This window comes from Ruditapes philippinarum, unplaced genomic scaffold (assembly GCF_026571515.1).
Source record: "Ruditapes philippinarum isolate M1 unplaced genomic scaffold, ASM2657151v2 ctg357_1_1_1_1, whole genome shotgun sequence".
Lineage (NCBI taxonomy): Eukaryota > Metazoa > Mollusca > Bivalvia > Venerida > Veneridae > Ruditapes > Ruditapes philippinarum.
In genome coordinates, this window is record NW_026862101.1 from 256,878 (window position 1) to 283,795 (window position 26,918).

The 26,918-nt window shown below is 35.7% G+C and overlaps 1 protein-coding gene across 1 annotated transcript in view; it reads right to left on the minus strand.

The window, feature by feature from the left end:
• LOC132717934 (uncharacterized) overlaps window positions 1-26,918 on the minus strand; it is a 317,198-nt gene that overhangs the window by 108,370 nt on the left and 181,910 nt on the right. The gene's annotated exons all lie outside the window — the stretch shown is intronic.

Below are 26,918 nucleotides of genomic sequence, written 5' to 3' on the forward strand. Positions count from 1 at the left end.
GAGCGGTACTTGTGACTATTAATTGATGCACTCTTCAGACTTGCTACGCTACTAAGAATTGCTACAGTAGTTTGACTTAATACGCTTCTTATACTTGCTTCACTTCTTTAACTTGCTGCAGTATTGACTCGTTGCCCTATTGGACTGCGCTCCTAAGACTTCCTATGCTTCCTGGACTTGCTGCACTTCTTAGACTTGCTGCACTCCAAAACTTGCTACACTTTTAGACTAATTAGACTTTCCGTGCTCCTTGGACTTGCTACGCTCCTTAGACTTTCTGCGCTCCTTATAATTGCTGAGATCCTTAGACTTGCTGCCCTCCTTAGACTTGCAGCGCTCTTATACTTGCTGTGCTCCTTATACTTGCTGCGCTTCTTTAACTTGCTGCCTTCCTTATACTCCCTCGTATCACTGAAGAAATGCGCATACAATTCCAGCATTTGATGCATCACACTGTAAATGAATTCTTTTAAAAAATCAGGCAGTCGAATAATCGGGCTCTTGGTTAGTTACTTCTTTATATATTAAAAGTTTTTTTATTGCTCATCCCGCCATCGTTCCTTGTTTGATGGGCCTTTCTTTGTTAAGTTTGTAATCGGTGCCGCAATATCAACAAACAATGGTATAAATGTCCTGTAATGTCCGAATAATAATCTTACTTGTCTTTTAGTCTTTGTAACTTCTGCTTCTTTGATTCTTGTAAGTTTTTTCCACTTTATGTCCTGTAAAGCCAATGTTTTTATATATCCTTTATAACACTTCGATGGTAAGCTCTGTTTCTGCCAGTCTTCGGAGGAGCTCCTGCAACATTGTCATATGCTCCATTCAAGTCGTTGTCGTTGCATGCCCTATCTTTTCGTCAACATAGTTGTCAATAAAGTCACATCCTGACAATAACTTTTGCATCATTCTATTAAACGTGGCCCAGAGTTCACCATGCTGAAAGGCATCCTTTCAAATTAAATTGAACATCTTCTGTCTGTAGCAAATGCTGTAAATCTGCGATTATTAGCAACTTGGATTTGCCAATAACCTTTTTAACAAGTCGATCATTCCAAAATACTTAGTATCTTTCAGTTTTGCCATATGTCATCCACGCTTGCCAATTGTTCGGTGTCAAATTTGATGACAGCATTCACTCTTTTAAACAAAATCTATATCTTCCCTCTTTCTTCTTATCAATGACTATCGGTGCATTGTATTCTGACACAGGTGATTCAATAACATTTTAACATGTTTTGTATTTCAATGTCCACATTTTGTCTCTTGACATACTTGTAAATTGACTACCTTAGAACCTGTCACTTAAATTTCTGATGGAAAGCCAACTTTCGAATATATTTCAAGCATTGCTTCGGCAATGCTATCAGCATCTATTCCTGCCAATAGCACCGCTGTCAGGGTAACAGGTGGCGAAATCTACAACTGTCATGATATATCTATTGCCCTTCTCTAACAGTGGAAACATGTCAGAATTTTGTCCTCTGTCTTCTTAGATGGCATATGTCCACCAACAATGGATTCATGAGAAAGTTCACTCTCTTCCTAAAATCCGTCGGAACGACAATGTGCTTGAGTCATTACTATTCTGCAGAAAGTATGCTTTTCAAATCATACCGTTTTTCTTCTACGTATTTGAAGTTTGCCCCTCCTTTAGTTTGCAACTCTTCTGTCTTCTCTGCTAACTCCCAAACATTTTTCAATGAACAAACATCTTGTTTTTATTCCTTTAACTTTTCACTGTCCACTTCAGTTTCGCAGGAAAATACGGAACTGTTAAAGCTCTGGTTGGACGGTCTGCTCTCTGATGTTGTGCTCTTTTCATGACTGCTGCAACAGCTGATGATTTTTCTGTCTGCTTCCATTCAGAATCAGGCTTATCAAGTACCCCGGTGAGGTTCCCGATCAATTAGTTGCATATCAATGACTTAAGCACCATTGCCTCTAACTCCCAAACATAGTACGAAGTATCTACCAATAATTTCGCCAAATTCTCCATAAATTGTAATCATGACAATTTCTTTACTCTTGAGTTGTTCGTCTTTTACAAACTTTTTCTTCATAGCCGCTCACTCACATTCAGTATCTCTCAATCCTTTCACTGCGTTTGTAACGACAAAACCTTTCTTTAATTTAAGATGTTTTTCTTCTTCCATTAAATAAATGGTACAAGCCCCGAGAGGATAGGCACAGTCTCTCCACTAGCTGATTTCGATTTTTAATCTTCAGTGTTCTTGTCTTACTAAAGTATTAAGGTCTGCTTTGGCACATACGGCTGCTACCTTGCGGTCACTTTTACACGTCTATCTGATTTTGTCTGCCTACAATCGTTTGCAATTTGCCCAATCTTATTTGCAAATAAGTACACCTTCGGTGTCTGCCTTCTGTTGTTCTGTTCTTATTACAAATAAAGCATGTTTTCATTGGCGAATTTCTGTTCTCTGTCATTTAGCCTGATGTCAATGGTATGGATCTCTTGCCAAGTTGCCCTTGTTTTATGCGCTTCTATATAGTACTCTACAAGGCGTGTTAACTCTTCTATTGATGTTGGCACTCGTTCTTTCAGGAAGACGACCATATCTGTTGAACATCCCTCGATAAACTGTTCCTTGATTAAGAGCTCGCTTATTCCATAAAAGGTCTGCTCTTCTCCGGTCATATCTGTCCATCTTGCAGAATAACGTCTCAATTTCTCAAAGAACTGAAAAACAGACTCACCAGGAAGTGGTCTGCTCTGTCTGAACTTCACCCTGAAACCCTCTTCATTCAACGGGTATCGGTTAAGAATAGCCCTCTTCAAAGTGTCATACTTATTGGCTTCTTCCTTAGGCAAACTTGTGAACACTTCAAGGTCTTGCCCTGATAGTCATAAGCTAATCCTCATGGCCTAATTGTCTTTCTCCCAGTCTTTGCTGATGGCAAATATCTCAAATATCTCTAGAAATGTATCTATATTGTCATTTACTTCATCGAACTTAGGTATTCTTGGTCTGAGGGACATGCTTCTCTCACTGATTGTTACTTTGCTTGATTTGAACCGCTCTATCTCAAGATCTTTTTCTTTAATCTAGAGTTCAAAACTATTTCCATCTGTCTTCTTTCTTCTTTATGCATTCGGGCTCCCTTCTCTCTGGCTAGGCACTCTTCCACATTCTCTTGAAGACACATTAAACATCGCTGTCAGATAACCCTAGCTTTTCTCCTATTCTAAACCACTAGTCGTAATACATATTGGTCATTTAATCAAAACCTCTTAAAAATGTTCAAAATTTTCAAGTTTTAGTTTCACTTGAGAGATTTTTATTGATATTCTGAGCGGTACTTGTGACTATAAGAATTGATGCACTCCTCGAACTTGCTGCGTTCCCAAGACTTGCTGCAGAATTTGACTTGCTACGCTCCTTATACTTGCTGCACTACTTGAACTTGCTGCAGTATTAGACTTGCCGTACTATTAGACCGGCTGCGCTACTTGGAGTAACTGCGCTTCTTGGACTTGCTGCACTCCTTAGACTTGCTGCACTCCTAAATTTGCTGCAGTATCAGACTTGCTACGCTCTTAACACTTGTCGCACTCCTTATTCTTGCTGCGATCCCAAGACTTGCTGCCCTCCTTTTACTTGCTGCACAAGTTAGACTTGCTACGCTCCTTATACTTGCTACGATCCTTATACTTGATGCGCTCCTTATAATTGCTGTGCTCCTTAAACTTGCTGCCTTCCTTGTACTTGCTGCACAATTCGGATTTGCTGCGTTCCTTATACTTGCTGCGCTCCTTAGACTTGCTGCGCTCCTTTGACTTGCTGCGCTTTTATACGTGCTGCACTCCTTATTCTTACTGCACTCCTTAAACTTGCTGCACAATTTAGATTAAATGCGCTCCTTATACTAGTTGCACTCCTTATAATTGCTGCACAATTATACTTGCTGTGTTCCTTATACTTGCTGCGCTCTTATACTTGTTGCACCTCTTCAAATTGCTGTGCTCCTTAGACATGCTGCACAAGTTAGACATACTGCGGCGCTCCTTAGACTTGCTTCTTTTCTGGGAAGCGGACTTCTCTAAGACTTGCTTTTTTTTCCTGGGAAGCGCACCGTTGCTAAGGCTTAACTTAGCAGACCATTTTCTAGACTTGCTTCTTTATTTAGTTTCTTGACTTGACGGTGAGCTGCTCATTAAAAGGAAACTTGCTGAAAATCAGCTTTTTGACAAGCTTTTTGACAATATTAAGTTTGATTCGAAATCACTTTCTTTTCTTTATTATTTCCAATTTCATTCCATATAAATACACAACGCTCGAACCGGAAATAACTCAACAATTGTGGCGTCACGTCAAAACAAAAAATAACACAAAATGGCGGACATTTGTGTTTCTTTTTATAAATAATATAATAATTAATATTATATATATATATATAATATAATAATTATTTTTTGTCTACCTTTTCTTTTTTTTTTCGATTTTATAAAATTGTTTTAATGTTCTGACAGACATGTACATACACGAAATGCAATTCCATTTTAAATTCGTAAGATTTTGATGTCCTCAGGCATAAAGTTACTGAACTGCCTATCTGTCCTAGACGTTAAGTCTGCTATCTTAGGGTAATGGTCATTTATGCTAAAATTGAATTTTTACACATTTGCTTATACAGCTTTTATTATCAAAAGATAATTTTGTGTCGCCTCTACGGACCGGCTATTCTTACTTTTTGTATATACTGTGTCTAAATTTTCATAAAAAAATTCTGGAGCCAAACGTTGAAATATCATTTGTATGCTCCATTGCAAAATGGTTTTTAATATAAGACGACCAGAGTATTAAACAAATTCAACGGTTTATAAATGGTCATGTTATTTCAAATATACTGTAAATGATTGTAAAGAAAACATTAATGCAGAAGCTCTTAACTGTATTCTTGAATTCCATTATTCATAATTTCAGGCAAGTAAATGACACACTGAATTGTGTCTTTTGTCTACCTTTTCTTTTTTTTTTCGATCTTATTAAATTATTTTAATGTTCTGACAGACATGTACATACACGAAATGCAATTCCTGTAAACACTGTATGCATATTGCACGGATTTACCGGTTGAATGATTTTTGGCCCTGATATGGCCCATGAACAAAAATTGTGTAATTGTGTGTGTTTCAAGATACACACAAGCTTGTACGAACTAATTCTCCAAAGCTACCGGTGCAATTTCATCCAAACTTTACAGGAATGATCAATATTAAGTCTAGTTGTGCATATCCTCGGCTTCTTATGGTGCAACGATTTTTGTCGGAGAAATAGTTCTTTAATTATTCTTATTTCTAAAGTTTGTCCGGACTACTCCTCTTATATTACTACAGCAATTTCAATGAAACTTTACATGAATGATTGGTACATCAAGTACTTACTCATGTTACACGGGTTTTCCGTTTGAATGATTTTTGGCTAAGTTGTGGCCCTTGAATGAAAAGGGTGATAATAAAGTTTGTCCGGAATACCCCTGTTATACCACTAATTAAAATTCTTGTGCATATTACACAGGATTTTTTTATGTTGAATGTTTTTTGTTGTTGAGTTATGGCTTTAATGAGACGACACATGTCATCACTGATGGCCCTTGTCATATATGATAGAAACTTAACTTTGGTGGTCCTCTAATTTGAAATACACTGGTCATTGCCGATACAGCCTTTTTATACGCCCGTTACCCTCTGGCGGGCGGGGTGGGCAGGCCGATGTGCGAGGGGAGGTCCATTTTTTTGTCCGGAGGATATCTCCTACACATATACATGTAATAGAATTTTAATGAAACTTAAAAAAATGTTTACCAATATGAGAAGCAGTGTCGCGCGTATGAACAAGGTTTCTAGGTCAAAGATCATGTCAAAGAGGTCATTGAAAAACGCTTAACTGGAGCAAAACTTCTACAAGCATAAAGGGATTTCGATATAATTTTACACAAATGTTAACCATTGTAAGGAAAAGTGTCGCGAGCAAAATTCAGGTCCCTGAGGCCTAATTCAAGGTCACACATAGGGGTCATAGTTCTGATAAAAATATGAAAATGTGTATTCAAACCATTCAGGAATTGAAACACAAATAGTTTTTATCATTAATACTGGTATAAAACATGTGATTTATGTTAATATATGCAAGGTCAAGGTCACTAAAGATAATATTCAAGGTCACTAAAGATGATAATATTATTATATAGAGATTTTGTCCAGAGCATATCACCGTCACAAATGGAGGGATTCTAATGAAAATTTATTCAAATTACTACAAGAAGCAGTGTCATGTGCATGAAGTAGGTCTCAAGGTCAAAGGTCAAAGTCACACTTCGAGGACAATGAAAACGTTTGTCCGGAGCAAAACTTCTACATGCATATAGTGATTTTAAAAAAACCTGGCGCAAATGTTCACCACTGTAAGGCTAAGTGTCGCCTGTAAAATTAAAGTCCCTGCAACCAAGGTTAAGGTTACACATAGGGGTCAAAAATCAGATAAAATAATGAAAATGTGTACTCGGACCATTTAGTCATCATTTATTGAGGGATTGAAACAGTCATTATCATAACTACTGGTGTGAAACATGTAGGTTAGGTTAATTTATTTAAGGTCAAGGTCACGAAAGATGATAGCTAGATCATTATAAAATATCGAGACTTTGTCTGAGCAAATCTCCAACACATATGAAGGGGTTCTAATGAAACTTCATACAAATAATTACCACTATAAAAAGCAGTATCATGCGCATGAACTGGGTCTCCCGGCCAAGGTTACACATAGGATCAAAGTGTCATTATCATGACTAGTGGTGCGAAACATTTGATTTAGGTTAATATATGCAAGGTCAATGTCACTAAAGATGATAGTCAACGTCAGTAAAGATGATAAAATGTGGAGATTTTGTCCAGAGCATATCTCCTACACATCAGGAGGGATGCCAATGAAACTTCATGCAAATGTCCACTTTAAGTGGCGGTGTCATGCGCATGAACCGGGTATGTACGTAAATGGTCGAGGTCACACTTAGAGGTCATTGAAAAACACTTTTCCGGAGCAAAACTTGTACATGTATAAGGGATTTCAATATAACTAGGCACAAATATTCACCATTGTAAGGCGGAGTGTGATGTGCTAAAGTTAGGTCCCTGCAGCCAAGGTTAAGGTCGCACATAGGGGTCAAAGTTCATATAATTAATGAAAATGTGTAATTGTACCATTTAGTCATCATTTATTGAGGGATTGAAACACAAATTGTCATTATCATGACTACTTGTGTGAATCATGTAATTAAGGTTAACACATGCAAGATCAAGATCACTAATGATGATAGTCAAGGTCGCTTAAGCTGATAAAATATGGAGATTTTGTCCAGATGATATCTCCTTCACATATAAAGGGACTCTAATGAAACTTCGTACAAATGTTAACCACTATAAGAAACAGTGTCATGCGCATGAACGAGGTCATAAGGTCAAAAGTCAAGGCCACACTTAGAGGTGATTGAAAAACGCTTGTCTGGAGCAAAACTTCTACATGCATAGAGGGATTTCAATATAATTGGGGTCAAAGTTCAAATCAAAATATGACAATGTGTATTCGGACTATTTTGTAATCATTTATTGAGGGATTGAAACACAAATGGTCATTATCATAACTACTGACGTGAAACATGTAATTTAGGTGAATATATGCAAGGTCATGGTCACTTACGATGATAAAATATAGAAAGTTTGTCAAAAGCATGTCTCCTCCACGCATGTTGGGATTCTAATGAAACTTCATAGAAATGTTTATTACCTTGAGAAGCAATGTCACGTGCATGAACCAGGTCTCTAGATTAAAGGTCAGATTTAAAGTTCATTGTTCAGATCGGGAGATTTTAATGTTACTTGGCACAAATGTTTACCATTGGTAGGCTTATTGCGCACATAATCCATGTCCCTGCTACAAAAGTCAAGGTCACATAGAGAGATATGAGTTTGTGTGCAGCGACCATTTAGTCATCATTTATTGATGGATTATAACACAAATGATAACTTACATGACTACAAGTAGGACACATGTAATTTAGGTTAATATTTGAAAGGTAAAGGTCACAAGAGATGATAAAATATCTAGATATTTTCCGGATATTGCCCATAGCATATGCATATATATAATGCCCACATCTCTGTCAAAAGCTCTTATGACTAGCGTATTTTGCGACAATGTTGCCCATTGTTGTTCAAGAACTAAAAAAGCGATCATGGAATTCTATATTAAGTAATAAACAGGTTACAGATAATGGAAGCTGTTATAGACTTTATAAAAAAATTCAGATCAATCGAAAGGCAGCAAAGATAATAAAAAGGATGACAACAATGATGACAACAAGTATGAAGGTCAGGAGAATGACACTTCAAAAGACAGTGAGTATATTTTTGAGAGTATATGTTTTCTTATTCTAACTATTTAATTCTAACATCTAAAACTTATAAAAGATATAATCCAGATCATGACGATAAGAAACATGCAAATTATTAATGCAAAGTTTTAAAATATATGACATTTTGTAACCAACCTGTTATAATAACTTAAATTAAGTCACTAATTCTGATAACTTGGCTGTCAATACTATTGACAGGCCATCCAAGGCAATAAGTTCTTTGATGTGGGGAAGCATTCCAGACAAGTGTGCTGAACCACAGTTTCTACCCAGTTTTCTAAGGAAACCTGAAATATTACATAGAGGGTCAGCACGAAAATAAAACACAGAGGGAAATCACGAAACGTCCTGAGACCTCTAACGGGTATGCTTTTATAGCGGCAAATGAATGTAATTTACATTAGAAATAAGTATGATGATTATTACTAGTAATGCTCTCATTTCATTATTGTTTCCTCTCATTAGGGCACAAACCTGCCTTAAACCTAGGTACAAATGGTTAAGTCTGATTGAAAAATCAGTGAGTCTTTAACTTCTGCAATTTCCATAGAAATTGTGTTGTGTTATAAACCAAAAAAAAGTACTTTTGAGGCAAAAGTTAATCACTATAAAACAGCCAAATGATTGTCTTAAGTGAGGTATAACCTTTTTCAGTGTCGAAGGTACCTCACATGAGCTTTACCTAGTCAGCTACTCTAACCATTCTGCTATGACACACCCCTAGCCCCCATCACCGACAACTGGTCTACGACAAAGTACAAAATCACTAAAGAATTCATTTAACTAGTGTTTTCAGTGCCAGAACTGCGATACCCTGGATTGAAAGAGTTAATCTTAATTATTGGTCAATTAATCCAGTCAAAAAGCGTCAAAGACCTGATTACTACAATACAGAACCAAAAAATATTATCATTTTTGAAGCAGACTGTAATTTAGAACCTGCAGTAAGTTCTGTCCTTATTAGTTTGATTTAGGTTAATATATGTAAGGTCAAGGTCACTAAAGATGATAGTCAAGTCATTTAAGATGATAAAATGTGGAGGTTTTGTCCAGAGCATATATCCTACACATCAGGAGCGATTCTCATGAAACTTCATGCAAATGTTCATCACTATAAGTGGCAGTGTCATGCGCATGAACCAGGTATGTAGGTTAATGCTCAAGGTCACACTTAGAGATCATTAAAAACACTTGTCCGGAGCAAAACTTGTACATGCATAAGGGATTTCAATATAAATTTGCACTAGTGTAAGGGGGCCATTGGCCTTCTATTAAACAAAGAAGAAAAAACAAAAGAAATGGCCACTTATTTCTTTTCGGCATGACATTCGTCCGTCCGCCCTTCTGTCCGTCCGTCAAAAAAACTTGCCCGGACTACTGGTGCAGTTACCTTTGAACTTTACAGGATTGATCAGTATCAAGTCTAGTTGTGTATATCGACAGCATCTTCCGGTTCTATGATTTTGTCCGAGTTATGGTCCTTTAAAAAATCTCATTTCTAAAGTTTGTCCGGACTACTCCTCTTATACCACAAATGCAATTTCAATGAAACTTTAGAGGATTGATCTGCACGGGTTTTCCGCTTGAATGACTTTTGGCGAGTTTTGGCCGTTAACTAAAAGGTGGATTTTGTGGATTTTGTGTCGCCTCTACGGAGCAGTACCTACATATAGGGATTATTTCTCTGTCGTCTGTCTGTCCATCCGTCCATCTATCCGTCTGTCACAAACCTTTTCCCGAATACTCTATAGAAACTACTGGTGCAATTCCATCAAACCTTTACAGGAATGATCAGTACCAAGTCTAGTTGTGCATATTGTCAGTATATTCCGGTTCAATGATTTATGTCAGAGTTATGGCCCTTTAATTTTTATTTTTTAAGTTTGTTCGGACTACTCCTCTTATACCACTAGTGCAATGTTAATGAAACTTTACAGGATTGATCTGTTGGTTAAGTCGTCGCGCATATTGCAAGTCTGTATGCATATTGCACGGATTTTCCGGTTGAATGATTTTTGACCGTGTTATGGCCCTTGAACAAAAATGGTGTATTTTTGTGTGTTTCAAGATACACACAAGATTGTACGGACTAATTCTCAATCACTACCTGTGCAATTTCATCCAAACTTCACAGGAATGATCAATATTAAGTCTAGGTGTGCATATCCTCGGCTTTTTATGGTGCAACGATTTTTGTCGGAGTAATGGCCCTTTAATTATTCTTATTTCTAAAGTTTGTCTGGACTACTCCTCTTATATTACAACTGCAATTTCAATGAAACTTTACATGAATGATTGGTACGTCAAGTACTTACTCATGTTACACGGGTTTTCCGTTTAAATGATTTTTGTCTAACTTATGGCCCTTGAATGAAAAGGGTGATAATAAAGTTTGTCCGGACTACCCCTGTTATACCACTAATTCAATTTTATTGAAACTTTACATGTTAATCGACAGCTAAAATTCTTGTGCATATTACACAGGATTTTTTTATGTTGAATGATTTTTTTGCCAAGTTATGGCTTTAATGAGACGACACATGTCATCACTGATAGCTGTTGTCATATATGATAGAAACTTAACTTTGGTGGTCCTCTAATTTGAAATACACTGGTCATTGGTGATACAGCCTTTTTATACGTCCGTTACCCTCTGACGGCCCGGGGTTGGCAGACGGATGTGCGGGAGGGGGCGTTCATTTTTTGTCTGAAAGATATCTCCTACACATATAGTGGAACTTTAATGTAACTTAAAAAAATGATAAAATATCTAGATATTTTCCGGATATTGCCCATAGCATATCCATATATATAATACCCACATCTCTGTCAAAAGCTCTTGTGACTGGCGTATTTTGGGACAATGTTGCCCATTGTTGTTCAAGAACTCAAAAAGCGATCATGGAATTCTATATTAAGTAAAAAACAGGTTACAGATAATGGAAGCTATTATAGACTTTATAAAAAAAAATTCAGATCAATCGAAAAGTAGCAAAGATAATAAAAAGGATGACAACAATGATGACAACAAGAATGAAGGTCAGGTGAATGACACTTCAAAAGATAGTGAGTATATTTTTGAGGGTATATGTTTTCTTATTCTAACTATTTTATTCTAACATCTAAAACTTCTAAAAGATAAAATCAAGATCATGATGATATGAAACATGCAAATTATTAATGCACAGTTTTAAAGTATATGACATTTTGTAACCAACCTGTTATAATAACTTAAATAAGGTCACTGATTCAGAAAACTTTGCTATCAATACTATTGACAGTCCATCCAAGGCAATAAATTCTTTCATGTGGGGAAGCATTCCAGACAAGTGTGTTGAACCACAGTTTCTACCCAGTTTTCTAAGGAAACCTGAAATATTTTACAGAGGGGCATCACGAAAATATAACACAGAGGGAAATCACGAAACGTCCTGAGACCTCTAACGGGTATGCTTTAATAGCGGCAAATGAATATAATTTACATTAGAAATAAGTGTGTTGATAATTACTAGTAATGCTCCCAATTAATTGTTGTTTCCTTTCATTAGGGAACAAATTGGCTTTTAACCTATGTACGAATTGTTAAGTCTGATTGAAAAATCTGTAAGACTTTAACTTCTGCAATTGCTGCACAATTTAGATTGGATGCGCTCCTTATACTCGCTGCGATCCTTATACTTGCTGGGCAATTATAATTGTAGCGGTCCTTATACTTGCTGCGCTCTTATACTTGTTGCACCTCTTCAACTTGCTGTGCTCCTTAGACCTGCTGCACATGTTAGACATACTGCGGCTCTCCTTAGACTTGCTTCTTTCCTAGGAAGCGGACTTCTCTAAGACTTGCTTCTTTCCTGGGAAGCGGACCGTTGCTAAGGCTTAACTTTTCACATAAAGCAGACCATTTCCTGGACTTGCTTCTTTATTTAGTTTCTTGACTTGACGGTGAGTTGCTTATTTAAAGGAAACTTGCTGAAAATAAGCTTTTAGACAATGTTAAGTTTGTATCAAAATCACTTTCTTTTCTTTTTTATTTCCAATTTCATTCCATATAAATACACAACGCGCGAACCGGAAATAACGCAACAATTATGGCGTCACGTCAAAACAAAAAATAACACAATAACACAAAATGGCGGACATTTGTGTTTCTTTTTATAAATAAAAAGGCTTTTTGACAGCAACTATTTCATATCCTTCCCCTTGATACATTTTTGTTTATCAGTTTTTTCAGATTGAAACTTTTTCGACTTCAATGAATAGTTGTTAAACTACTTATTTTAAAATATAATTATAAGACTATTCATGTTTATAAAGTCTTAGAATTATTTTAAAAAAACTCCATTTTTCTGGAGCTAACCGTTGAAACACTATTTGTCTGATTGCGTTGCGGATTCCTCATTACATTAGTTTTGAGGTCAAAAGCCCTAGCACAAGCAAAATGTCTCGTGGCATGCTCGTTTTGGACCGGCTATTCTTATTTGTTTGTATATACTGTGTCTAAATTTTCATAAAAATAATCTGGAGCCAAACGTTGAAATATCATTTGTATGCTCCATTGCAAAATGGTTTTTAATATAAGACGACCAGAGTATTAAACAAATTCAACGGTTTATAAATTGTCATGTTATTTCAAATATACTGTAAATGATTGTAAAGAAAACATTAATGCAGAAGCTCTTAACTGTATTCTTGAATTCAATTATTCATAATTTCAGGCAAGTAAATGACACACTGAATTGTGTCTTTTGTCTACCTTTTCTTATTTTTTCGATTTTATAAAATTGTTTTAATAATCTGACAGACATGTACATACACGGAATGCAATTCCATTTTAAATTCGTAAAATTTTGATGTCCTCAGGCACATAGTTATTGAACTGCCTATCTGTCCTAGACGTTAAGTCTGCTATCTTAGGGTAATGGTCATTAATGCAAAAAATGGATTTTTACACATTTGCTTATACAGCTTTTATTTATTAAAAGAGGCTTTTGTGTCGCCTCTACGGAGTAGAAGCGACATATAGGGATCACCTCTCCGTCGTCTGTCTGTCCGCACTACCGAATAGAAATATGGGCCATCTAACTGTTAACAGAACAAATGAGAACAATAGAGTTCATTCCATAACAATAGAGTAAGGGGGCCATTTGCCCTCTTTTAAACAAAGAAGAAAAAACAAAAGAAATGGCCACTTATTTCTTTTCGGCCTGACATTCGTCCGTCCGCCCTTCTGTCCGTCCGTCACAAATCTTGTCCGGACTACTGGTGCAGTGTCCTTTGAACTTTACAGGATTGACCAGTATAAAATCTACTTGTGTATATCGACAGCATCTTCCGGTTCAATGATTTTGTCCGAGTTATGGCCCTTTAATAATTCTTATTTCTAAACTTTGTCCGGACTACTCCTCTGATACCACAAATTCAATTTCAATGAAACTTTTGAGGATTGATCTGCACGGGTTTTCCGCTTGAATGACTTTTGGCGAGTTTTGGCCCTTTACTAAAGGGTGGATTTTGTGGATTTTGTGTCGTCTCTACGGAGCAGTACCTACATATAGGGATCATTTCTCTGTCGTCTGTCTGTCCATCCGTCCATCTGTTCGTCTGTCTGTCTGTCCGTCTGTCACAAACCTTTTCCCGACTACTCTATAGAAACTATTGGTGCAATTCCATCAAACCTTTACAGGAATGATCAGTACCAAGTTTAGTTGTGCATATTGTCAGTATTTTCCGGTTCAATGATTTATGTCAGAGTTATGGCCCTTTAATAATTTTTATTTTTAAAGTTTGTCCGGACTACTCCTCTTATACCACTAGTGCAATGTTAATGAAACTTAACAGGATTGATCTGTTGCTCAAGTCATCGCGCATATTGCAAGTCTGTATGCATATTGCACGGATTTTCCGGTTGAATGATTTTTTGCCATGTTATGGCCCTTGAACAAAAATGGTGTATTTTTGTGTGTTTCAAGATACACACAAGCTTGTACGGACTACTTCTCAAACACTACCTGTGCAATTTCATCCAAACTTTACAGGAATGATCAATATTAAGTCTAGTTGTGCATATCCTCGGCTTTTTATGGTGCAACGATTTTTGTCGGAGTAATGGCCCTTTAATTATTCTTTTTTTTAAAGTTTGTCTGGACTACTCCTCTTATATTACTTTTGTAATTTCAATGAAACTTTACATGAATGATTGGTACGTCAAGTACTTACGCATGTTACACGGGTTTTCTGTTTAAATGATTTTTGGCTAAGTTATGGCCCTTGAATGAAAAGGGTGATAATAAAGTTTGTCCGGACTACCCCTCTTATACCACAATTCAATTTTATTGAAACTTAACATGTTAATCGACAGCTCAAATTATTGTGCATATTACACAGGATTTTTTTATGTTGAATGATTTTTTGCCGAGTTATGGCTTTAATGAGACGACACATGTCATCACTGATGGCTGTTGTCATATATGATAGAAACTTAACTTTGGTGGTCCTCTAATTTGAAATACACTGGTCATCGGTGATACAGCCTTTTTATACGTCCGTTACCCTCTGGCGGCCGGGTTGGGCAGGCGGATGTGCGGGGATGGCGTTCATTTTTCTCCGAAAGATATCTCCTACACATATAGTGGAATTTTAATGAAACTTAAATAAAATGATAAAATATCTAGATATTTTCCGGATATTGCCCATAGCATATGCATACATATATATAATACCCACATCTCTGTCAAAAGGTCTTGTGACTGGCGTATTTTGCGACAATGTTGCCCATTGTTGTTCAAGAACTAAAAAGCGATCATGGAACTCTATATTAAGTAATAAAACAGGTTACATATAATGGTAGCTATGAAAGACTTGATAAAAAACAATTCAGATCAATCGAAAAGCAGCAAAGATAATAAAAAGGATGACAACAATGATGACAACAAGATTGAAGGTCAGGAGAATGACACTTCAAAAGATAGTGAGTATATTTTTGAGGGTATATGTTTTCTTATTCTAACTATTTTATTCTAACATCTAAAAATTCTAAAAGATAAAATCAAGATCATGATGATATGAAACATGCAAATTATTAATGCAAAGTTTTAAAGTTTATGACATTTTGTAACCAACCTGTTATAATTACTTAAATAAGGTCACTGATTCTGAAAACTTGGCTGTCAATACTATTGACAGTCCATCCAAGGCAATAAATTCTTTCATGTGGGGAAGCATTCCAGACAAGTGTGTTGAACCACAGTTTCTACCCAGTTTTCTAAGGAAACCTGAAATATTTTACAGAGGGGCATCACGAAAATATAACACAGAGGGAAATCACGAAACGTCCTGAGACCTCTAACGGGTATGCTTTAATAGCGGCAAATGAATATAATTTACATTAGAAATAAGTGTGTTGATAATTACTAGTAATGCTCTCAAATAATTATTGTTTCCTTTCATTAGGAAACAAATTGGCTTTTAACCTATGTACGAATGGTTAAGTCTGATTGAAAAATCAGTGAGACCTTAACTTCTGCAATTGCTGCACAATTTAGATTGAATGCGCTCCATATACTTGCTGCGCTTCTTTGTACTTGCTTGGCAATTATACTTGCTGCGTTCCTTATACTTGCTGCGCTCTTATACTTGTTGCACCTCTTCAACTTGCTGTGCTCCTTAAACTTGCTGCACAAGTTAGACATACTGCGGCGCTCCTTAGACTTGCTTTTATTCACTGGGAAGCGGTCTTCTCTAAGACTTGCTTCCTTCCTGGAAAGTGGACCGTTTCGAAGTTAAAGCCGACCATTTTCTAGACTTGCTTCTTTATTTAGTTTCTCGATTTGACGGTGAGTTGCTCATTAAAAGGAAACTTGCTGAAAATAAGCTTTTTGACAATGTTAAGTTTGTATCGAAATCATTTTCTTTTCTTTTTTATTTCCAATTTCATTCCATATAAATACACAAAGCGCGAACCGGAAATAACGCAACAATTGTGGCGTCACGTCAAAACAAAAAATAACACATTTGTGTTTCCTTTTATAAATAAAAAGGCTTTTTGACAGCAACTATTTCATATCCTTCCCCTTGATACATTTTTGTTTATCAAGTTTTTTCAGATTGAAACTTTTTCAACTTCAATGAATAGATGTTAAGTTACTTATTTTAAAATATTATTATAAGACTATCCATGTTTATAAAGTCTTAGAATTATTTAAAGAAAACTCCATTTTTCTGGAGCTAACCGTTGAAACACTATTTGTCTGATTGCGTTGCGGATTCCTCATTACATTAGTTTTGAGGTCAAAAGCCCTAGCACAAGCAAAATGTCTCGTGGCATGCTCGTTTTGGACCGGCTATTCTTACTTTTTGTTTATACTGTGTCTAAATTTTCATAAAAATAAACTGGAGGCAAACGTTGAAATATCATTTGTATGCTCCATTGCAAAATGGTTTTTAATATAAGACGACCAGAGTATTAAACAAATTCAACGGTTTATAAATTGTCATGTTATTTCAAATATACTGTAAATGATTGTAAAGAAAACATTTATGCAGAAACTCTTAACTGTATTCTTGAATTCAATTATTCATAATTTCAGTCAACTAAATGACACACTGAATTGTGTCTTTTGTCTACCTTTTTCTTATTTTTTTCGATTTTATAAAATTGTTTTAATGTTCTGACAGACATGTACATACACGAAATGCAATTCCATTTTAAAATTCGTAAGATTTTGATGTCCTCAGGCATATAGGTATTGAACTGCCTATCTGTCCTAGACGTTAGGTCTGCTATCTTAGGGTAATGGTCATTGTAATTCTAAAAATTGATTTTTACACATTTGCTTATACAGCTTTTATTTATTAAAAGAGGCTTTTGTGTCGCCTCTACGGAGTAGTAGCGACATATAGGGATCACTTCTCCGTCGTCTGTCTGTCCGCACTACCGAATAGAAATATGGGCCATCTAACTGTTAACAGAACAAATGAGAACAATAGAGTTCATTCCATAACAATAGTGTAAGGGGGCCATTGGCCTTCTATTAAACAAAGAAGAAAAAAACAAAAGAAATGGCCACTTATTTCTTTTCGGCCTGACATTCGTCCGTCCGCCCTTCTGTCCGTCCGTCACAAAACTTGTCCGGACTACTGGTGCAGTTTCCTTTGAACTTTACATCAAGTCTAGATGTGTATATCGGCAGCATCTTCAGGTTCAATGATTTTGTCCGAGTTATGGCCCTTGATAAAATATCTAGATATTTTCCGGATATTGCCCATAGAATATGCATATATATATTATACCCACATCTCTGTCAAAAGCTCTTGTGACTGACGTATTTTGCGACAATGTTGCCCATTGTTGTTCAAGAACTAAAAAAAGCGATCATGGAATTCTATATTAAGTAATAAAACAGGTTACAGATAATGGAAGCTATTATAGACTTCATAAAAAAATTTCAGATCAATCGAAAAGCAGCAAATATAATAAAAATGATGACAACAATGATGACAACAAGTATGAAGGTCAGGAGAATTACCCTTCAAAAGATAGTGAGTATATTTTTGAGGGTATATGTTTTCTTATTCTAACTATTTTATTCTAACATCTAAAACTTCTAAAAGATAAAATCAAGATCATGATGATATGAAACATGCAAATTATTAATGCACAGTTTTAAAGTATATGACATTTTGTAACCAACCTGTTATAATAACTTAAATAAGGTCACTGATTCTGAAAACTTGGCTGTCAATACTATTGACAGTCCATCCAAGGCAATAAATTCTTTCATGTGGGGAAGCATTCCAGACAAGTGTGTTGAACCACAGTTTCTACCCAGTTTTCTAAGGAAACCTGATATATTTTACAGAGGCGCATCACGAAAATATAACACAGAGGGAAATCACGAAACGTCCTGAGACCTCTAACGGGTATGCTTTAATAGCGGCAAATGAATATAATTTACATTAGAAATAAGTGTGTTGATAATTGCTAGTAATGCTCTCAAATAATTATTGTTTCCTTTCATTAGGAAACAAATTGGCTTTTAACCTAGGTACGAATGGTTAAGTCTGATTGAAAAATCAGTGAGACTTTAACTTCTGCAATTGCTGCACAATTTAGATTGGATGCGCTCCTTATACTTGCTGCGCTCCTTATACTTGCTGGGCAATTATACTTGCTGCGTTTCTTATACTTGCTGCGCTCTTATACTTGTTGCACCTCTTCAACTTGCTGTGCTCCTTAAACTTGCTGCACAAGTTAGACATACTGCGGCGCCCCTTAGACTTGCTTCTTTCCTGGAAAGCGGACTTCTCTAAGACTTGCTTCTTTCCTGGGAAGCGGACCGTTGCTAAGGCTTAACTTTTCACATAAAGCAGACCATTTTCTAGACTGGCTTCTTAATTTAGTTTCTTGACTTGACGGTGAGTTGCTCATTAAAAGGAAACTTGCTGAAAATAAGCTTTTTGACAATATTAAGTTTGTATCGAAATCACTTCCTTTCCTTTTTTATATCCAATTTCATTCCATATAAATACACAACGCGCGAACCGGAAATAACGCAACAATTGTGGCGTCACGTCAAAACAAAAAATAACACAAAATGGCGGACATTTGTGTTTCCTTTTATAAATAAAAAGGCTTTTTGACAGCAACTATTTCATATCATTCCCCTTGATACATTTTTGTTTATCAATTTTTTTCAGATTGAAACTTTTTCGACTTCAATGAATAGATGTTAAGTTACTTATTTTAAAATATTATTATAAGACTATCCATGTTTATAAAGTCTTAGAATTATTTAAAGAAAACTCCATTTTTCTGGAGCTAACCGTTGAAACACTATTTGTCTGATTGCGTTGCGGATTCCTCATTACATTAGTTTTGAGGTCAAAAGCCCTAGCACAAGCAAAATGTCTCGTGGCATGCTCGTTTTGGACCGGCTATTCTTACTTTTTGTATATACTGTGTCTAAATTTTCATAAAAATAATCTGGAGCTTAACGTTGAAATATCATTTCTATGCTCCATTGCAAAATGGTTTTTAATATAAGACGACCAGAGTATTAAACAAATTCAACGGTTTATAAATTGTCATGTTATTTCAAATATACTGTAAATGATTGTAAAGAAAACATTTATGCAGAAACTCTTAACTGTATTCTTGAATTCAATTATTCATAATTTCAGTCAACTAAATGACACACTGAATTGTGTCTTTTGTCTACCTTTTCTTATTTTTTCGATTTTATAAAATTGTTTTAATGTTCTGACAGACATGTACATACACGAAATGCAATTCCATTTTAAATTCGTAAGATTTTGATGTCCTCAGGCATATAGGTATTGAACTGCCTATCTGTCCTAGACGTTAGGTCTGCTATCTTAGGGTAATGGTCATTGTAATTCTAAAAATTGATTTTTACACATTTGCTTATACAGCTTTTATTTATTAAAAGAGGCTTTTGTGTCGCCTCTACGGAGTAGTAGCGACATATAGGGATCACTTCTCCGTCGTCTGTCTGTCCGCACTACCGAATAGAAATATGGGCCATCTAACTGTTAACAGAACAAATGAGAACAATAGAGTTCATTCCATAACAATAGTGTAAGGGGGCCATTGTCCTTCTATTAAACAAAGAAGAAAAAAAAACAAAAGAAATGGCCACTTATTTCTTTTCGGCCTGACATTCGTCCGTCCGCCCTTCTGTCCGTCCGTCACAAAAACTTGTCCGGACTACTGGTGCAGTTTCCTTTGAACTTGACAGGATTAATCAATATCAAGTCTAGTTGTGTATATCGACAGCATCTTCAGGTTCAATGATTTTGTCCGAGTTATGAACCTTGATAAAATATCTAGATATTTTCCGGATATTGCCCATAGCATATGCATATATATATTATACCCACATCTCTGTCAAAAGCTCTTGTGACTGACGTATTTTGCGACAATGTTGCCCATTGTTGTTCAAGAACTAAAAAGCGATCATGGAATTCTATATTAAGTAATAAAACAGGTTACATGGAATTCTATATCAAGTAATAAAACAGGTTACAGATAATGGAAGCTATTATAGACTTTATAAAAAAAATTCAGATCAATCGAAAAGCAGCAAAGATAATAAAAAGGATGACAACAATGATGACAACAAGTATGAAGGTCAGGAGAATGACACTTCAAAAGATAGTGAGTATATTTTTGAGGGTATATGTTTTCTTATTCTAACTATTTTATTCTAACATCTAAAACTTCTAAAAGATAAAATCAAGATCATGATGATATGAAACATGCAAATTATTAATGCAAAGTTTTAAAGTATATGACATTTTGTAAACCAACCTGTAATAATAACTTAATTAAAATCACTTATTCTGATAACTTGGCTGTCAATACTATTGACAGTCCATCCGAAGCAATAAATTCTTTCATGTGGGGAAGCATTCCTCACAAGTGTGCTGAACCACAGTTTCTACCCAGTTTTCTAAGGAAACCTGAAATATTACACAGAGGGGCATCACGAAAATATAACACAGAGGGAAATCACGAAACATCCTGAGACCTCTAACGGTTATGCTTTAATAGCGGCAAATGAATATAATTTACATTAGAAATAAGTGTGTTGATAATTACTTGTAATGCTCTCAAATAATTATTGTTTCCTTTCATTAGGAAACAAATTGGCTTTTAACCTAGGTACGAATGGTTAAGTCTGATTGAAAAATCAGTGAGACTTTAACTTCTGCAATTGCTGCACAATTTAGATTGGATGCGCTCCTTATACTTGCTGCGCTCCTTATACTTGCTTGGCAATTATACTTGCTGCGTTTCTTATACTTGCTGCGCTCTTATACTTGTTGCACCTCTTCAACTTGCTGTGCTCCTTAAACTTGCTGCACAAGTTAGACATACTGCGGCGCCCCTTAGACTTGCTTCTTTCCTGGAAAGCGGACTTCTCTAAGACTTGCTTCTTTCCTGGGAAGCGGACCGTGGCTAAGGCTTAACTTTTCACATAAAGCAGACCATTTTCTAGACTGGCTTCTTTATTTAGTTTCTTGACTTGACGGTGAGTTGCTCATTAAAAGGAAACTTGCTGAAAATAAGCTTTTTGACAATATTAAGTTTGTATCGAAATCACTTCCTTTCCTTTTTTATATCCAATTTCATTCCATATAAATACACAACGCGCGAACCGGAAATAACGCAACAATTGTGGCGTCACGTCAAAACAAAAAATAACACAAAATGGCGGACATTTGTGTTTCCTTTTATAAATAAAAAGGCTTTTTGACAGCAACTATTTCATATCATTCCCCTTGATACATTTTTGTTTATCAATTTTTTTCAGATTGAAACTTTTTCGACTTCAATGAATAGATGTTAAGTTACTTATTTTAAAATATTATTATAAGACTATCCATGTTTATAAAGTCTTAGAATTATTTAAAGAAAACTCCATTTTTCTGGAGCTAACCGTTGAAACACTATTTGTCTGATTGCGTTGCGGATTCCTCATTACATTAGTTTTGAGGTCAAAAGCCCTAGCACAAGCAAAATGTCTCGTGGCATGCTCGTTTTGGACCGGCTATTCTTACTTTTTGTATATACTGTGTCTAAATTTTCATAAAAATAATCTGGAGCTTAACGTTGAAATATCATTTCTATGCTCCATTGCAAAATGGTTTTTAATATAAGACGACCAGAGTATTAAACAAATTCAACGGTTTATAAATTGTCATGTTATTTCAAATATACTGTAAATGATTGTGAAGAAAACATTTATGCAGAAACTCTTAACTGTATTCTTGAATTCAATTATTCATAATTTCAGTCAACTAAATGACACACTAAATTGTGTCTTTTGTCTACCTTTTCTTATTTTTTCGATTTTATAAAATTGTTTTAATGTTCTGACAGACATGTTCATACACGAAATGCAATTCCATTTTAAATTCGTAAGATTTTGATGTCCTCAGGCATATAGGTATTGAACTGCCTATCTGTCCTAGACGTTAAGTCTGCTATCTTAGGGTAATGGTCATTAATGCTAAAAATTGATTTTTACACATTTGCTTATACAGCTTTTATTTATTAAAAGAGGCTTTTGTATCGCCTCTACGGAGTAGTAGCGATATATAGGGATCACTTCTCCGTCGTCTGTCTGTCCGCACTACCGAATAGAAATATGGGCCATCTAACTGTTAACAGAACAAATGAGAACAATAGAGTCATTCCATAACAATAGTGTAAGGGGGCCATTGTCCTTCTATTAAACAAAGAAGAAAAAAAAACAAAAGAAATGGCCACTTATTTCTTTTCGGCCTGACATTCGTCCGTCCGCCCTTCTGTCCGTCCGTCACAAAACTTGTCCGGACTACTGGTGCAGTTTCCTTTGAACTTGACAGGATTAATCAATATCAAGTCTAGTTGTGTATATCGACAGCATCTTCAGGTTCAATGATTTTGTCCGAGTTATGAACCTTGATAAAATATCTAGATATTTTCCGGATATTGCCCATAGCATATGCATATATATATTATACCCACATCTCTGTCAAAAGCTCTTGTGACTGACGTATTTTGCGACAATGTTGCCCATTGTTGTTCAAGAACTAAAAAAGCGATCATGGAATTATATATTAAGTAATAAAACAGGTTACAGATAATGGAAGCTATTATAGACTTCATAAAAAAATTTCAGATCAATCGAAAAGCAGAAAATATAATAAAAAGGATGACAACAATTATGACAACAAGTATGAAGGTCAGGAGAATGACCCTTCAAAAGAAAGTGAGTATGTTTTTGAGGGTATATGTTTTCTTATTCTAACTATTTTATTCTAACATCTAAAACTTCTAAAAGATATAATCAAGATCATGATGATATGAAACATGCAAATTATTAATGCAAAGTTTTAAAGTATATGACATTTTGTAACCAACCTGTTATAATAACTTAAATAAGGTCACTGATTCTGAAAACTTGGCTGTCAATACTATTGACAGTCCATCCAAGGCAATAAATTCTTTCATGTGGGGAAGCATTCCAGACAAGTGTGTTGAACTACAGTTTCTACCCAGTTTTCTAAGGAAACCTGAAATATTTTACAGAGGCGCATCACGAAAATATAACACAGAGGGAAATCACGAAACGTCCTGAGACCTCTAACGGGTATGCTTTAATAGCGGCAAATGAATATAATTTACATTAGAAATAAGTGTGTTGATAATTGCTAGTAATGCTCTCAAATAATTATTGTTTCCTTTCATTAGGAAACAAATTGGCTTTTAACCTAGGTACGAATGGTTAAGTCTGATTGAAAAATCAGTGAGACTTTAACTTCTGCAATTGCTGCACAATTTAGATTGGATGCGCTCCTTATACTTGCTGCGCTCCTTATACTTGCTGGGCAATTATACTTCTTGCTGCGTTTCTTATACTTGCTGCGCTCTTATACTTGTTGCACCTCTTCAACTTGCTGTGCTCCTTAAACTTGCTGCACAAGTTAGACATACTGCGGCGCCCCTTAGACTTGCTTCTTTCCTGGAAAGCGGACTTCTCTAAGACTTGCTTCTTTCCTGGGAAGCGGACCGTTGCTAAGGCTTAACTTTTCACATAAAGCAGACCATTTTCTAGACTGGCTTCTTTATTTAGTTTCTTGACTTGACGGTGAGTTGCTCATTAAAAGGAAACTTGCTGAAAATAAGCTTTTTGACAATATTAAGTTTGTATCGAAATCACTTCCTTTCCTTTTTTATATCCAATTTCATTCCATATAAATACACAACGCGCGAACCGGAAATAACGCAACAATTGTGGCGTCACGTCAAAACAAAAAATAACACAAAATGGCGGACATTTGTGTTTCCTTTTATAAATAAAAAGGCTTTTTGACAGCAACTATTTCATATCATTCCCCTTGATACATTTTTGTTTATCAATTTTTTTCAGATTGAAACTTTTTCGACTTCAATGAATAGATGTTAAGTTACTTATTTTAAAATATTATTATAAGACTATCCATGTTTATAAAGTCTTAGAATTATTTAAAGAAAACTCTATTTTTCTGGAGCTAACCGTTGAAACACTATTTGTCTGATTGCGTTGCGGATTCCTCATTACATTAGTTTTGAGGTCAAAAGCCCTAGCACAAGCAAAATGTCTCGTGGCATGCTCGTTTTTGGACCGGCTATTCTTACTTTTTGTATATACTGTGTCTAAATTTTCATAAAAATAATCTGGAGCCAAACGTTGAAATATCATTTGTATGCTCCATTGCAAAATGGGTTTTAATATAAGACGACAGAGTATTAAACAAATTCAACGGTTTATAAATTGTCATGTTTTTTCAAATGTACTGTAAATGATTGTAAAGAAAACATTTCTTAACTGTATTCTTGAATTTAATTATTCATAATTTCAGGCAAGTAAATGACACACTGAATTGTGTCTTTTGTCTACCTTTTCTTATTTTTTCGATTTTATAAAATTGTTTTAATGTTTTGACAGACATGTACATACACGAAATGCAATTCCATTTTAAATTCGTAAAATTTTGATGTCCTCAGGCATATAGGTATTGAACTGCCTATCTGTCCTAGACGTTAAGTCTGCTATCTTAGGGTAATGGTCATTAATGCAAAAAGTGGATTTTTACACATTTGCTTATACAGCTTTTATTTATTAAAAGAGGCTTTGTGTCGCCTCTACGGAGTAGTAGCGACATAAAGGGATCACTTCTCCGTCGTCTGTCTGTCCGCACTACCGAATAGAAATATGGGCCATCTAACCGTTAACAGAACAAATGAGAACAATAGAGTTCATTCCATAACAATAGAGTAAGGGGGCCTTCTATTAAACAAAGAAGATAAAACAAAAGAAATGGCAACTTATTTCTTTTCGGTTTGACATTCGTCCGTCCGCCCTTCTGTCCGTCCGTCACAAAACTTGTCCGGACTACTGGTGCAGTTTCCTTTGAACTTTACAGGACTGATCAGTATCAAGTCTAGTTGTGTATATCGACAGCATCTTCCGGTTCAATGATTTTGTCCGAGTTATGGCCCTTTATTAATTCTTATTTCTAAACTTTGTCCGGACTAATCCTCTTATACCAAAAATGCAATTTCAATGAAACTTTAGAGGATTGATCTGCACGGGTTTTCCGCTTGAATGACTTTTTGCGAGTTTTAGCCCTTTACTAAAAGGTGGATTTTGTGTCGCCTCTACGGAGCAGTAGCTACATATAGGGATCATTTCTCTGTCGCCCGTCTGTCTGTCCGTCTGTCACAAACCTTTTCCCGTTTACTCTATAGAAACTACTGGTGCAATTTCATCAAATCTTTACAGGAATGATCAGTGCCAAGTCTAGTTGTGCATATTGTCAGTATTTTCCGGTTCAATGATTTATGTCAGAGTTATGGCCCTTTAATTTTTATTTTTACAGTTTGTCCGGGCTACTCCTCTTGTACCACTAGTGCAATGTTAATGAAACTTAACAGGATTGCTCTGTTGCTCAAGTCATCGAGCATATTGCAAGTCTGTATGCATATTGCACGGATTTACCGACTGAATGATTTTTGGCCGTGTTATGGCCCTTGAACAAAAATGGTGTATTTTTGTGTGTTTTAAGATACACACAAGCTTGTACGGACTACTTCTCAAAAACTACCTGTACAATTTCATCCAAACTTTACAGGAATGATCAATATTAAGTCTAGTTGTGCATATCCTCGGCTTTATATGGTACAACGATTTTTGTCGGAGTTATGGTTTTTTAAATATTCTTATTTCTAAAGTTTGTCCGGACTACTCCTCTTATATTACTACTGCAATTTCAATGAAACTTTACATGAATGATTGGTACGTCATGTACTTACGCATGGTACACGGGTTTTCCGTTTGAATGATTTTTGGCTAAGTTATGGCCCTTGAATGAAAAGGGTGATAATAAAGTTTGTCCGGACTACCCCTGGTATACCACAAATTCAATTTTATTGAAACTTTACATGTTAATCGGCAGCTAAAATTCTTGTGCATATTACACAGGATTTTTTATGTTGAATGATTATTTTGCCGAGTTATGGCTTTAATGAGACGACATATGTCATCACTGATGGCCCTTGTCATATATGATAGAAACTTAACTTTGGTGGTCCTCTAATTTGAAATACACTGGTCATCGCCGATACATCCTTTTTATACGCCCGTTACCCTCTGGCAGGCGGGGTTGGGTAGGCGGATGTGCGAGGGGGGTGTCCATTTTTTGTCCGGAGGATATCTCCTACACATAAAGTGGAATTTTAATGAAACTTAAAAAAATGTTTACCAATATGAGAAGCAGTGTCGTGCGTATGAACAAAGTCTCTAGGCTAAAGATCATGTCAAACTAAGAGGTCATTGAAAAACGCTTAACTGGAGCAAAACTTCTTCAAGCACAAAAGGATTTCGATATAATTTGGCACAAATGTTTACCATTGTAAGGAAAAGTGTCGCGAGCAA